At 35.3% G+C, this 12,989-nt stretch overlaps 1 protein-coding gene and 1 pseudogene across 1 annotated transcript in view; one reads left to right on the forward strand and one right to left on the reverse strand.

Moving 5' to 3' along the window:
- The window catches only part of CATSPERE (catsper channel auxiliary subunit epsilon), a 193,828-nt gene that overhangs the window by 102,518 nt on the left and 78,321 nt on the right, over positions 1-12,989 (reverse strand). The window lies entirely within an intron of this gene.
- On the forward strand, positions 1,326-2,276 carry LOC121472793 (annotated as a pseudogene).

Below are 12,989 nucleotides of genomic sequence, written 5' to 3' on the forward strand. Positions count from 1 at the left end.
TGATAGGAAATGATAGATGTTGGTGAGGATGTGGAGACAGGGGAACCCTCTTACACTGTTGGTGGGAATGAAAGCTGGTGCATACTGGAAAATAGTATGGAGGTTCCTCAAAAAGTTGGAAATAGAGCTACCCTGCAACCCAGCAATTGCACTACTAGGTATTTATCCCAAATATACAAATGTAGTGATCTGAAGAGGCACCTGTACCCTAATGTTCATTAGCAGCAATGTCCACAATAGCCAAATTACAGAAAGAGCCCAGATGTCCATTGACAGATGAACGGATAAAGAAGAGGTAGTAGATATATACAATAGAATCCTACTCAGCTATCAAAAAAATTGAAGTCTTGCCATTTGCAATGACATGGATGGAACTAGAGGATATTATGCTAAGTGAAATAACTCAATCAGAGAAAGACAATTATCATATGATTTCACTCATATAGAGAATTTAGGAAACAAAACAGGATCACAAGGGAAGAGAGGAAAAAGTAAAACAAGATGAAATCAGAGAGAGAGAAAAACCATAAGAGACTCTTAATCACAAGAAACAAACTGAGGGCCACTGGGAGGGTGGTGACAGGGTAACTGGGTGATGAACATTAAGGAGGGTACGTGATGTAATGAGCACTAGGTATTGCATAGGACTGATGGATCATTGAGTTCTACCTCTGAAACCAACAATACATTATATGTTAACTAACTGAATTTAAATATAAATAAAATAAATAAATGTAAAAAAGAATACAAAGGGGGCATAGTAAAAATGTAGAGTTTCTATATGCAATTGAAGGTAAGTTCTATCAACTTAAAGTAGACACTTTAACTACAAGATACTTTATCCAAGCCTCAAGGTAATCACAAAGAAAAAAACCTATAGTAGATATACAAAAGATAAAAAGAATAAAAGCAAAGCACTACAAAAAAACGCCCTCATCAAATAGCAAAAGAATATATGAAAAGAGAAAGAGAGGAACAATGCAGCTGCAAATTAGACAGAAAACAATGCACAAAAATGGTAATATTAATTGATAGGTCCTCACCTATCAGCAATTTCTTAACTGTAAATGGATTAAATTCCCTAGTCAAAAGTGTCTGACTGGTTGAATGTCTGAATGGTTAAAAACAGCAACAACAAACCAAGATCCAGCAATTTGTGGTCCACTATAGATTCACTTTATATAAGACACACATAGGCTAACAGTGAAGGGATAGAGAAAGGCTAGGATGGGCAAATTGGGCATGATGGCTCTAGCCTTAATAGGCAGCGCCTCCTCCTCTTCACCTAGGTGCTGGTGGTGATCAAAGAGTAGCCATGTCCCCTCATGAGACTGTTCCCAGGCTTTCTGTGCCTGAGCCTGGTGACCATATAGCTAGTGCAGAGGATGTGGACTCTGCAACTGTTCACCCATCCCTATAAGTGAACATGATAAGTGGTACCATGGTGGCAGCAGATGGCAGGAAGGGGAACCACCAGCAGTATGTGTGCAATGGAGGGAAACTATGCTATCCAGGCTATCTTTGTTCAGAGTTACCTTGATCAAGGGACACTGATCTTAAAAAATAGCACTGAGAAATAGGCCTATTTATCCAAATATATCACCTTTTTGTGTCATCTGTTTTTAACCTGTTTATGTCTAGAACATCTTCATTGGGTTTCTAGGAAGAGGCTCAATGTTTGTGTTTTCACCAGACCAGTTTCAGGGACTGCTAAAAATTAATCTAGACTGGAAAACCCATAGACTTCTTGATTTCAGTGCTGGAAATGGAGGAGTCACAAAAATTATGAGCCCTCACTTTGAAGAGATGTATGCCACTGAGCTATCTGAAATTATGATATGGCAGCTTCAGAAGAAGAAATACAGAGTACTTGGTATAAATGAATAACAGAATAAAGGCTTCCAGTACAATGTCATCAGTTGCTTCAATTTGCTAGACTGCTATGATGAGCCCATAAGTTATTAAAAGATAACAGAAGTGTCTTGGAGCCTACCAGAGGCAGGGCCATTCTTGCCCTGTTTTTACCCTTTCCTCACTATGCAGAAACAGGTGGCAAGTGGGAAAAACCATCAGAAATTTTAGAAATCAAGGTACAGAATTGAGAAGAACAAGTGAGTAGTCTGCCTAAAGTTTTCAGAAAAGCTGGTTTTGTAATTGAAGCTTTCACCAGACCACCATACCTGTGTGAAGGCAACACGTATAATGACTACTACATTCTGGATGATGCAGTTTTTGTTTTCAAACCAGTACAAACACATGGAGGCCCAAGTCCTTAGAGCCCATTCCAAGAATGTATATTCCAGAAGAGGGTCTGTGTTTGCATTACATGGAGGGAGGACCTTTGGGGACTGCCATTCTGAATATCATGTAGGAATTTAAAAAGCCAAAATACTAATTATTTCTTTGTAATGTGCAAAAGCAGTGTTTTTAAAAAACAAAAACCTAACTCTTTGAGGATTCTTATCAACTCTTCACTCAGTAATATAGGTCATGCTCTGATTATGGAAGATATTTTCTCTACTTAATTCCCAGTCAAAGCAATGGTCATGAATTCATATGGAACCAATAAATATGGATTGCTTTTAATAAAATGAAGACTGGCAATAAAGCTGTCCATTCATTTGCAAATATTTGTTATAAAATATAGCCAATGATATTCTTTAATATTAAGAAATTCTGTCATTATTTTAAAAATGTCTTAATCATGCTAATAAACTTTTTTGGAGGTGAAAAAAAAGTGAAGGGATAAAAAAAAATATTCCATGCAAATGGTAACCAAAACAAAGCAGAAATGACCCAGTTATATAACAGAAAATAGAATTTTAAGTCAAAAACTGTCTTTAGAGATAAAATTATTATATAATGATAAAAACATCCATTAAACAGGACAATATAACAATTATATATACACTCAACATCAGAACACCTAACTATATAAAGCAAATACTAATTGGAAGACAGATACAGCAATACAATAATAGTAGGAATCTTTAATGTCCCACTTTCAATAATGGTTAAAACATCCAGATAGAAAAACAATTTAAAAAAAAACAGCTGACTTGAACACTATAGACCAAATGGACCTAACAGACATATACAGAACTTTTCACCAACAGCAGAAGAAAACACATTCTCCTCAAGTGCATATTTTCCAGCATAGATCATGTGAGGTCAAAAAACATCTTAAAAATGTAACAGGATTAAAATCATTCCAAGGGGACGCCTGGGTGGCTCAATCAGTTAAGCATTTGCCTTCAGCTCAGGTCATGATCCCAGGATCCTGGGATTGAGTCCCACACTGGGCTCCCAGTTCAGTGGGGGAGCCTACTTCTCCTTATGTCTGCTGTTCCCCCTGTAGGTGCTCTCTCTCTCTGACAAGTAAATAAATAAAATCTTTTAAAAAGTAAAAATAAAATAAAGCCATTACAAGTATTTTTTCCAACCACAGTGCAATGAAACTAGAAATCAATAACTCTAAGAAAATGTGAAGATTCACAAATACAGGAAAACCAAACAACATACTCTTAAACCATTGGACCAAGGAAGAAGTCAAAGGGGAAGTTACAAAGATCTTAAGATGAATGAAAACAAAAACACAATTTATGCTACGTATCAAAGCAGTACTTAGAGGGAAGCAATAAATGCCTATATTAAAAAAGAACAATCTCAAATAAACAACCTAATTTTACACCTCAATGAACTAGAAAAAGAACAAGCTAAGCACAAAGTGAGCAGAAGGAAATAAATAATAAAGATCAGAGCAGAAATAAATCAAGCAGAGAACAGAAAATAGGGATAGGGAAAAAAATCAATGAAACTAAGAGTTAGTTGAAATATAAAGAAAATGGACAAATCCTAAACTAGACTAAGAAATAAGAAGACTCAAATAAAATCAGAAATGAAAGAGGAGACGTTACAACAGATGCTTCAGAAATAAAAAGAATCATAAAAGACTATTATGAAAATTATATGGTAACAAATTGGATAAATAAGAAGGGATAGATAAACTCCTAGAAACACACAACTTACTAACATTGAATCAAGAAGACAAAGCCTGAACAGACCAATAAGAAATTAAAAGATCAATGTGATATACTATATTAAAAGAATGAAAGATAAAAGCCATATGATCATCTCAATAGATGCAGAAGAAGCATTTAATGAAATTCAACATTCATTCATGATCAAAAGTCTCAACAAAATAGGTACAGTAGGAACTTACATAATAAATCCTTAATGTATAAGGGATTATGTATATAGGATCTCCACAGCTAGTACAAAAACCAATGGGGAAAAACTGAAAGCTTTTCCTCCAAGACCCAGTACAAGGTAAGGACGCCCAATCTTACCACTTCTATTCAACATTGTACTGGAAGTCCTTTAAGCCATAGTGATTAGGCAAGAAAAAGAAATGAAAGGCATTCAAAGTAGAAATGAAGAAGTAAAATTACCTGTGTTTGTAGATGACATGATCATGTATGTAGGACATCCTAAAGAGTTAACAAAAGACCTTGCTAGAATTTGTGAATTAATTTAATAATGTTGCAGAATTTAAAAAAAATCAACATTCAAAAATTAGTTTCATTTATATTCACAATGAACCCTCTAAAAAGGAAATAAATAATATAATCTCATTTACAATAGCAACAACAACAACAAAAAGACAGGAAAGATGTGAAAGATTTCTATACTAAAAATTGTAAAGCACTGGTGAAGGAAATGAAAGAAAATACAGATAAATGTAAAGATATTGCATATTCATAGATTGAAGGAATAATGCTAAAATGTCCTTACTATTTAAAATGCTTTACATATTCAATTCATTCCCTATCAAAATCAGTGTCATTAGATATAAATAGAAAAAACAATCCTAAAATTTGTATAGAACCACCAAAGACCCCAAATAGCAAATGCAATCATGATCAAAAAGAACAAAACTGGAGGGGTGCCTAGGTGGCTCAGTCAGTCAAGTGTCTAACTCTTGGTTTTGGCTCAATTCATGATCTCCCGAGATCAAGCCCCACACTGGGCTTTCCACTCAGTGATGACTCTGCTTCCCCTCTCCCTCCCTCTGCCCCTCCCCCTGCTTGTGCTCTCTCTCTCTCTCTCTCAAATTAATAAATAAATCTTTAAAAAAGAAAGAATAAAGCTGGAGGCATGATGCCTCCTGATTTCAATATATATTACAAAGCCATAGTAATAAGAACAGTATAGTACCACCCTCAAAATAGATTTATAGACCAATGGAACAAAATAAAAAGTCCAGCGGTAAATCCACACATTTATGGTCAAATGATTTTTGACAAGAGTGCCAAGAATGTATATGGGGAAAGGATAGTTTCTTCAACAAATGATGTTGGAAAAACTGGATATCCACATGCAGAAGAATTAAATTGGACCCTTATCAGGCATCATATTTTAAAAACCCACTCAAAATAGAATAAAGACTTGAACATAAGACTTAAAAAACCATAAAACTACTAGAAGATAACATATGGGAAATGATTCTTGACATTGGTTTGGGCAAGGACTTTTTTGGGTATGTCACCAAAAACTCAGGCAACAAAAATAAAAGTAGACAAATCAGATTGCATGAAACCAAAAAGCTTCTGCACAGCAAAGGAAACAACAGAGTGAAAAGGCAATCTACTGAATGAGAAAATATATTTCTAAGCCAGATAGCTATAAGATATTATATATATATATATATATATATATATATATATATTTCAAACAATTCAACAGCAAGAAAAAATTAACAAAAATGAGCAAAGAAACTGAATAAACATTTCTCCAAGTAGCTTTTTATTTATGTATTATTATTTTTTTTGAAGTAAGCTGTATGCCTCACACAGGGCTCGAACTCATGACCCCGAGATCAAGAGTCACATGCTCTACCAACCAAGCCAGCCAGATGCCCCTAATGTTTCTCCAAAGAAGACATACAAATGGCCCTAACAGGTATATGATAGGTATTTAACATCACTAATCATTATAGAAATACAAGTCAATCACAAAATTACAATATCACCTCTCACTTGTTAAAATGGTTATCATCAAAGAGATAAAAGATAAGAAGTGTTGGCAAGATGTGGAGAAAAGGAAATCTTTGTGCACTGTTGGTGGGAATGTAAATTGGTACAGCCATTATGCAAACCAGTATAGATGTTCGTAAAAAAAAAATAAAAATAGAGCTATCATATGATCTGGCGATCCCACTTCTGGGCATGCATCCAACAGAAACGTAAAAAGGAATGTCAAAGAGACATATCTTCTTTCTTATATTTACTGTAACATTATCCACCATAGCCAGGATATGGAAGCAACCTAAGTGTCCACTGATAGGTTAATAAAGAAAATATGGTATATATATTCAATGGAAAATTTTTTATTCTTTTTAAAGAATTATTTTATTTCCAGTGTAGTTATAATACAGTGTTATATTCATTTCCACTGTACAATACAGTGATTCAACAACCCATATATTACCCCATGCTCATCAAGGTGAGTGTACTCTTAATCCCCATCACCTATTTCATCCATACCCCTACCCATCTCCCTTCTGGGAACCATCAATTTGTTCTCTATAGTTAAGAGTTTGCTTTTTGGTTTATCTTTTTCTTTTTTTTTTCTTTATTTGTTAATTTATTCTGTTTCTTAGATTCCACATATCAGTAAAATCATATGGTATTTGTCTTTCTCTGACTGGCTTATTTTGCTTAGCATTATACTCTCTGGATCCACTCATGTGTTGTAAATGGCAAGATTTCATTCTTTTTAATAACTGAATAATATTTCATTGTAAATATATATACCATACTTCTTTATCCATTCATCAATCCATGGGCACTTGGACTGCTTCTGTAATTTGGCTATTATAAATAATAGTTTACATTCACACCAACAGTACATGAGGGTTTCTTTTTCTCCACATCATCACCAACACTTGTTTCTTACGTAGTTGATTTTAGCCATTCTAATAGGTGGAAGGTGATATCTCATTGTGATTTTGATTTGCATTTCCCTGATGATGAGCAATATTGTGCATTTTTCATGTGTCTGAGGGCTATCTGTATGTTTTCTTTGGAGAAATGTCTGTTTATGTCTTCTACCCATTTTTATTGGATTATGTGGGTTTTTTTGATATTGAGTTTCATAAGTTTTTTTACATATTTTGGATACTAACCCTTTATCAGATATGTCATTTGCAAATATTTTCTCCCATTCAATAGAGTGTCTTTTCTTTTGTCTTTTTTTTTGCTATGCATACAACAGAATATTATTTAGAATTAAAAAGAAGGGAAATCCTGACACATGCTACATGGATGAAACTTGACTATATTATGCTAAGTGAAGTCAGTCACAAAGACAAATACTGTATGATTTCACTTATATAAGGTACTTAGAGTCATCAAATTCTTAGAGATAGATGTGCAACCATAGGAATGTACTTAATGCCACTGAACTGTACATTTAAAATAGTTATTAAAATAGTAAATGTTTATGTCTATTTTATATAATTTTTTAAAAAGTGCATTCCTTTAAATATCTAAGGGATCCTGAGGTGGGCCTGTTAGACAGTTCTCCAAAATGACACTGAAAGAATATGCAGTCATCTTTTTGCCTTATTTCTAAGTTTTGGATACTTTTTCTTAATACATATAAGTTCTTAAGAGATTTCACCTCTGAAGGTAAAAGACACTTAGAAAAATATTTAAGATTGCAATTAATATAAATTCTACATACATGTTTACTAAAGCATTTAAATATATTTAATTAGATTTAATTTTATGTTTATTTATAAATATATATTTATATTAATTTAATTTGATACAACTAAATATATATCTAAACTTAATTATATAAAATTAAATGCTATCTAATACAACCTAATAATTAGATAAATATTTAATTGTAATTAGAAAATCTTATCAACTATCTCAAAATTCAAAAGACATCACTGAATTCTAAACAACAAATTTTTTTTTTTTATTAAAGATGTTTAGGGCAGCACGGGTGGCTCAGCGGTTTAGCGCTGCTTTCAGCCCAGGGCCTGATCCTGAAGTCTGGGGATGGAGTCCCACATCAGGCTCCCTGTATGGAGCCTGTTTCTCCTTCTGCCTGTGTCTGCCTCTTGCGTTCTCTCTGTCTCTCATGAGTAAATAAATAAAATCCTAAAAAAAAAAAGTTTAAAACCTGTGTTTACTTTTAGAGTAATTTTCCACAAGAAACCAATAGGAAGAAATTGGATCTATAGCCAAATATTTATAGCAATAAGTCACTATTAGAAAAAAAAAATCCCGGGACAATTAAAACTGGAAATTATTAAAAACTCAAAAGAGATTAAATGCAAACATACATGATATCTCCTTGCTACTAAAATAGCCTATATCTTTAAAGATTTGGCTACAGTTTAGAAATGTTTCCTTTACTTCACTGTTTGTTCTAAACACATGACATTTGTTATATGATAAACATTGATTGTTTTTTCTCTTTTAAATTGAGACTTACCTTTTTCTTGGTCTGATGAGTAAATTTTGGACTGTTATTCCCTGAATATTTTAAGTATTATAAGATTTTAATTCCTGTTTAAATCTTTCATGTTATCAGGTAGCCAAACTGTTTAGGATCAGAATGCATGTCCTAGATCACTTTTGTAAATTGTGGTTCAAATGTCAATTTAGTTTATAGAGCTACTGCAGTGCTATTGTGTTCCACTTTTGTGTTAATAAGAATAGAGGACTCCGCCCAATAGTCCCCACAGCACCAGCTGGGGAGCGGAATCTGTGTTTCCTTGTTACTGTAGGACAGAGGTTAGTCAGAGTCCTGCCTACAAGGACCACAGAGAAGGGGTACTGCCTCACTACTTAATTATTTCCTTAAATGGGGGGGGGGGTTGACTTTGGAATTCCATCCACAGGCTCTGTGGAGGAGGGGTCCCACATTATAATTGGAAGGCAGAGGTAGAAGTCAGGGTTCCACCTACAGGTGCTGCAAGATGAGGCACTGCCTCATTTTCTTGTGTATGTGTGTGTGTGTGTGTGTGTGTGTGTGTGTGTGATATGCATAAATAGAAGTGGTAATTAGCTTGGCCTTGTCACTGTAGTGTGGGGATGAAACTCAAGAGTTCTGCCTACAAGCACCATGAAAGAAGGGCACTGCCTCATTATTGTAGAGGGATGGGAGTCAGATTTCCAGCTTTAGGCTCCACAGGGGAGGTAATATTTCTCATTACTGCAGGAGGTGGGAGGAAAAACAGGGTTCTGGCCAATGGCTCCATTATTGCAGCACCTGTTATAGTGGGAAATGGGAAGAGCTCTTTTTTTTTTTTTTTTTTTGTAGTGGTTGGTTCAAGAATAGGCAGGTATGTTAAAAGATTTCTGTCCTTCTGGGCCACCAATGGGTCTTTCTGGTCTTTTGGATAAAGAATGCAGGCCTTTCTTGGGGCTTGTTTTCTTCTGTGTTTGCTGGAATTTGAGTTTCAGGTATCTCTAGTGCCTGGGCTAGAGTACAGAGGAGGCAAGGAAAAACTTCAGGGAACTCATTGGTAGGGTGCTCTTAGAATCTCAAGGTCCCTAATCACATCTACTTTCTTTGTCTTTTGGTCTCTGTGGGTAAAATGTATTTTGTCTAGGATTATTTTTTCATTATGAACAGTGACAGAAGTAAAATGAAATGCATTTAATCCATCTTGTCTTGAACTGGATACCTGACATAATATATTTTAAAACTACTGTCATATATGGAAAATGGATTGTTGGGTAGGGACAGAGTGGGGGCATTGAGATTGGTTAGGGAGCTCTTCCTTGAGCAACTAGGATAATAATGGTGTCATGTACTGTTATGGTGAATCCAGTAGAAGAACAGATTTATAGGGAAACTGGAGGGTCCGTTTAATCCACAGTATATAGAACCTGTTTATAAGATCTCTAAACAGGAATGCTAGTGGTCAGTTGAATTTATGTTTGAAAGGGTAAGGGGGGGATCCCTGGGTGGCGCAGCGGTTTGGCGCCTGCCTTTGGCCCAGGGCGCGATCCTGGAGACCCGGGATCGAATCCCACGTCAGGCTCCCGGTGCATGGAGCCTGCTTCTCCCTCTGCCTGTGTCTCTGCCTCTCTCTCTCTCTCTGTGACTATCATAAATAAATAAAAATTAAAAAAAAAAGAAAGGGTAAGGGGAAAGTGCTTTGCTGGAAATATAAATTTGTAAGCCATTATCATATAATTGATATCTAAAACCATTGGGTCTAAGTGAGATCACCTGGGGAGTAAATGCAAAGAATCATTTAAAGATTAGAGAAGGAAAAGGAGTAAATAGAGGAAATGGCAAAGGGTAACAAGTAAAGTAAGAGAGAAACCAACATGTTTTGGTGCCAGGGAAGCCATAAGAGGAGAGTGTTTCAAGAAAAAAGAAATGGTTAAACATGTTAAATGCTGCCAAGTCGTGAAAAGCATCTATTAGATTTCATGACATAGGGATGGACTTTGGTTACACAATTCAGTGGATTAAAAGCAGAGTCACCACAACAGCTGTCCCATTCAAGCTGTACAAGCATATATGGAAGTTCTTGGTTGTAGAGACTGAAATTGCATGATAAGAATTGAAGAATGAATGGAAATAAAACTATATTCTACAGAGTTTTAGCTCTACCATGTAAAAAGCCTGGAAGGTGTTACTTCCATCACCACAACAAGAAAAAGTTGGACAAATTAAAAATCAATGACTTTTCTTGAACCCTTTCAGGGAACTGAGTTTGCAAGTCAAAGTACCATCCCAAGATCTGGAGAGACAAGTGAATCCAGAAAGTCATAGCTGAGATATGCTTACAGAGAAGAAGCTATTAGAGCCATAAACTGGTGGTAAGCAACACTTAACTAGCAATTTTGACAAATTGGGAAAAGCTGAGTATGAGGTCAAGTTATGGTTGCAGTTTTAGGGGGAAATCCACCAGATCTCACTGTGAATATTATAGAAAGATCTGTCACAGTGAAGACTATAGAAGGATTCCCTCATGGCTCTGGCAGGGGGAGAGGAAAAGTAATCTTTTTGAAATATACCCAGAGCCTTTTCCACAGCAAAGGTCTATTCTCCAGGGAGAAAGACTTTACCAGATCCCTGTCCCAGAGCCATAGGGATGGCATTTCTTTCACTCCCATCTCCTCTATACTTCCAGTCTCAATAAGTTAAGGGGGTGGTGGTGGGGAGCTATACAAGAATAAACATTGCTGAAGGCCACATACCAGAGATGCAGGCCCACTAAAAGACTGACATTTATTTTTATTTTATTTTTTAATTAAAATTCAATTTGCCAACGTATAGTGTAACACCCAGTATTCATCACATCAGTGTCCTCCTTAAGGCCCATCATCCAGTTACTCTATCTCCCCTCCCCTTCTACATGGTTTGTAAAAGACTGACATTTAAACTCCTTCACTCATACCTTACCATATCAAAAAGACTTCAGTATAATAGTGGATCATAGTTCAAAGAGCTGTAAGACACATACAATCTCTGAAGAAGGGAACTTAGGCAAGTCTAAAGTCAAAGGAGGAGACAAAAACAAGAACCTTAAAGAAATTTAAAGCTTCTGGTACCTATAGCTACATCAAATACCAAACCAAGCCCAATTACTGGTCAAATTAATATAAATCCACATAGAAGTGGCCTATTTACCTTAATTCCTATTACCCAATGTAATGCATATGATCTGCATCAACAAGAAGCAAAATTATAAGCATGCCAAAAGGCAAGCAGAAACAAAGTCTGAAGAGAAAAAGCAAATTTCAGGACCAGAATCAGAAATGACACACATATTAGAATTATCGGGTGGGGAATTTGTAGATTAAGGGCTCTAATAGAAAAAGTAGAAAATATGGAAGAATGGATGGGTCAATGTAAGCAGAAGTGGGAATTCCAAGAAAGAGTCAAGGAAATGCTAGGAATAAAAACTGTATAATAGAAATGAGGAATGACAAATTGGGAAAAGCTGAGTGTGAGGTAAAGAAACTCCTTATGGTTGCAGTTTTAGGGGGAAACTGCCCTTTGAAGGGCTCATCAGCAGACTCACCAGAGCTGAGGAGGGAATTAGTGGCTTGAAGACATGTCAAAAGAAAGTTCCCAAACTCAAATACAAAGAAAAGAATTAAAAAAAAGACAGAACTTCCAAGAACTGTGGGATATTTCAAAGATGTAACACATACAAAATTGGAATGGCAGGAGAAGAGAGAATGGAGTAAAATAAATATTTGAGGTAATGATGGCCAAGAACTTTCCAAAATTAGTGACATACACCAAAACACAGATTCAGGAAGCTTGGGGAACACCAAGAAGAGTAAATGCAAAACAACTACTCCAAGGCATACCTTAGTCAAGCTGCAGAAAATTGAAGGCAAAAACAAAATCTTGAAAAATAAAACATAACCACTCAGCTTAAAAGTAAATACAGAAAAATATACTAAGGTAAAAGTAATCAAAAGAAAACTGGAGGACTATAAAATTTCAGACAAGGCCAATTTAAGCATAGGAATATTATTAGTGATGAAGAGGGGCAGAACATAAATATGAAGAGGTTAATTTTCCAAAAAGTTGTAACAATTCTAAACATGAATGCATCTAACAACAGCACATCAAGGCAAAAAAAAAAAAAAAAAAAAAAGAAAAGACAACTGAAAGGAGAAAAAAAGGAATCTACTATTATAGTCAGAAAATTAAATGCCCCCCCCCCATCAGTAGTTGACAGGTCAATCAGGCTGAAAATTAACCAAAGTATCTACTTAACACTACCAACCTAATCTAATTATCTTATCTTATATAGAATACTCAATTCCACAACCATAGAATACATATTCTTATCAAGACCACATGGAACATTCACCAAGATAAACCACATTCTGGGCCATAAAATATTCCTTAACAAATTTAAAATAATAGAAATCATAGACTTCTGGGGAAAATGGTAGAATAGAAGGATCCTAAACTCACCTTGTCCC

This window comes from Vulpes lagopus, chromosome 1 (assembly GCF_018345385.1).
Source record: "Vulpes lagopus strain Blue_001 chromosome 1, ASM1834538v1, whole genome shotgun sequence".
In the NCBI taxonomy this organism is placed as follows: Eukaryota; Metazoa; Chordata; class Mammalia; order Carnivora; family Canidae; genus Vulpes; species Vulpes lagopus.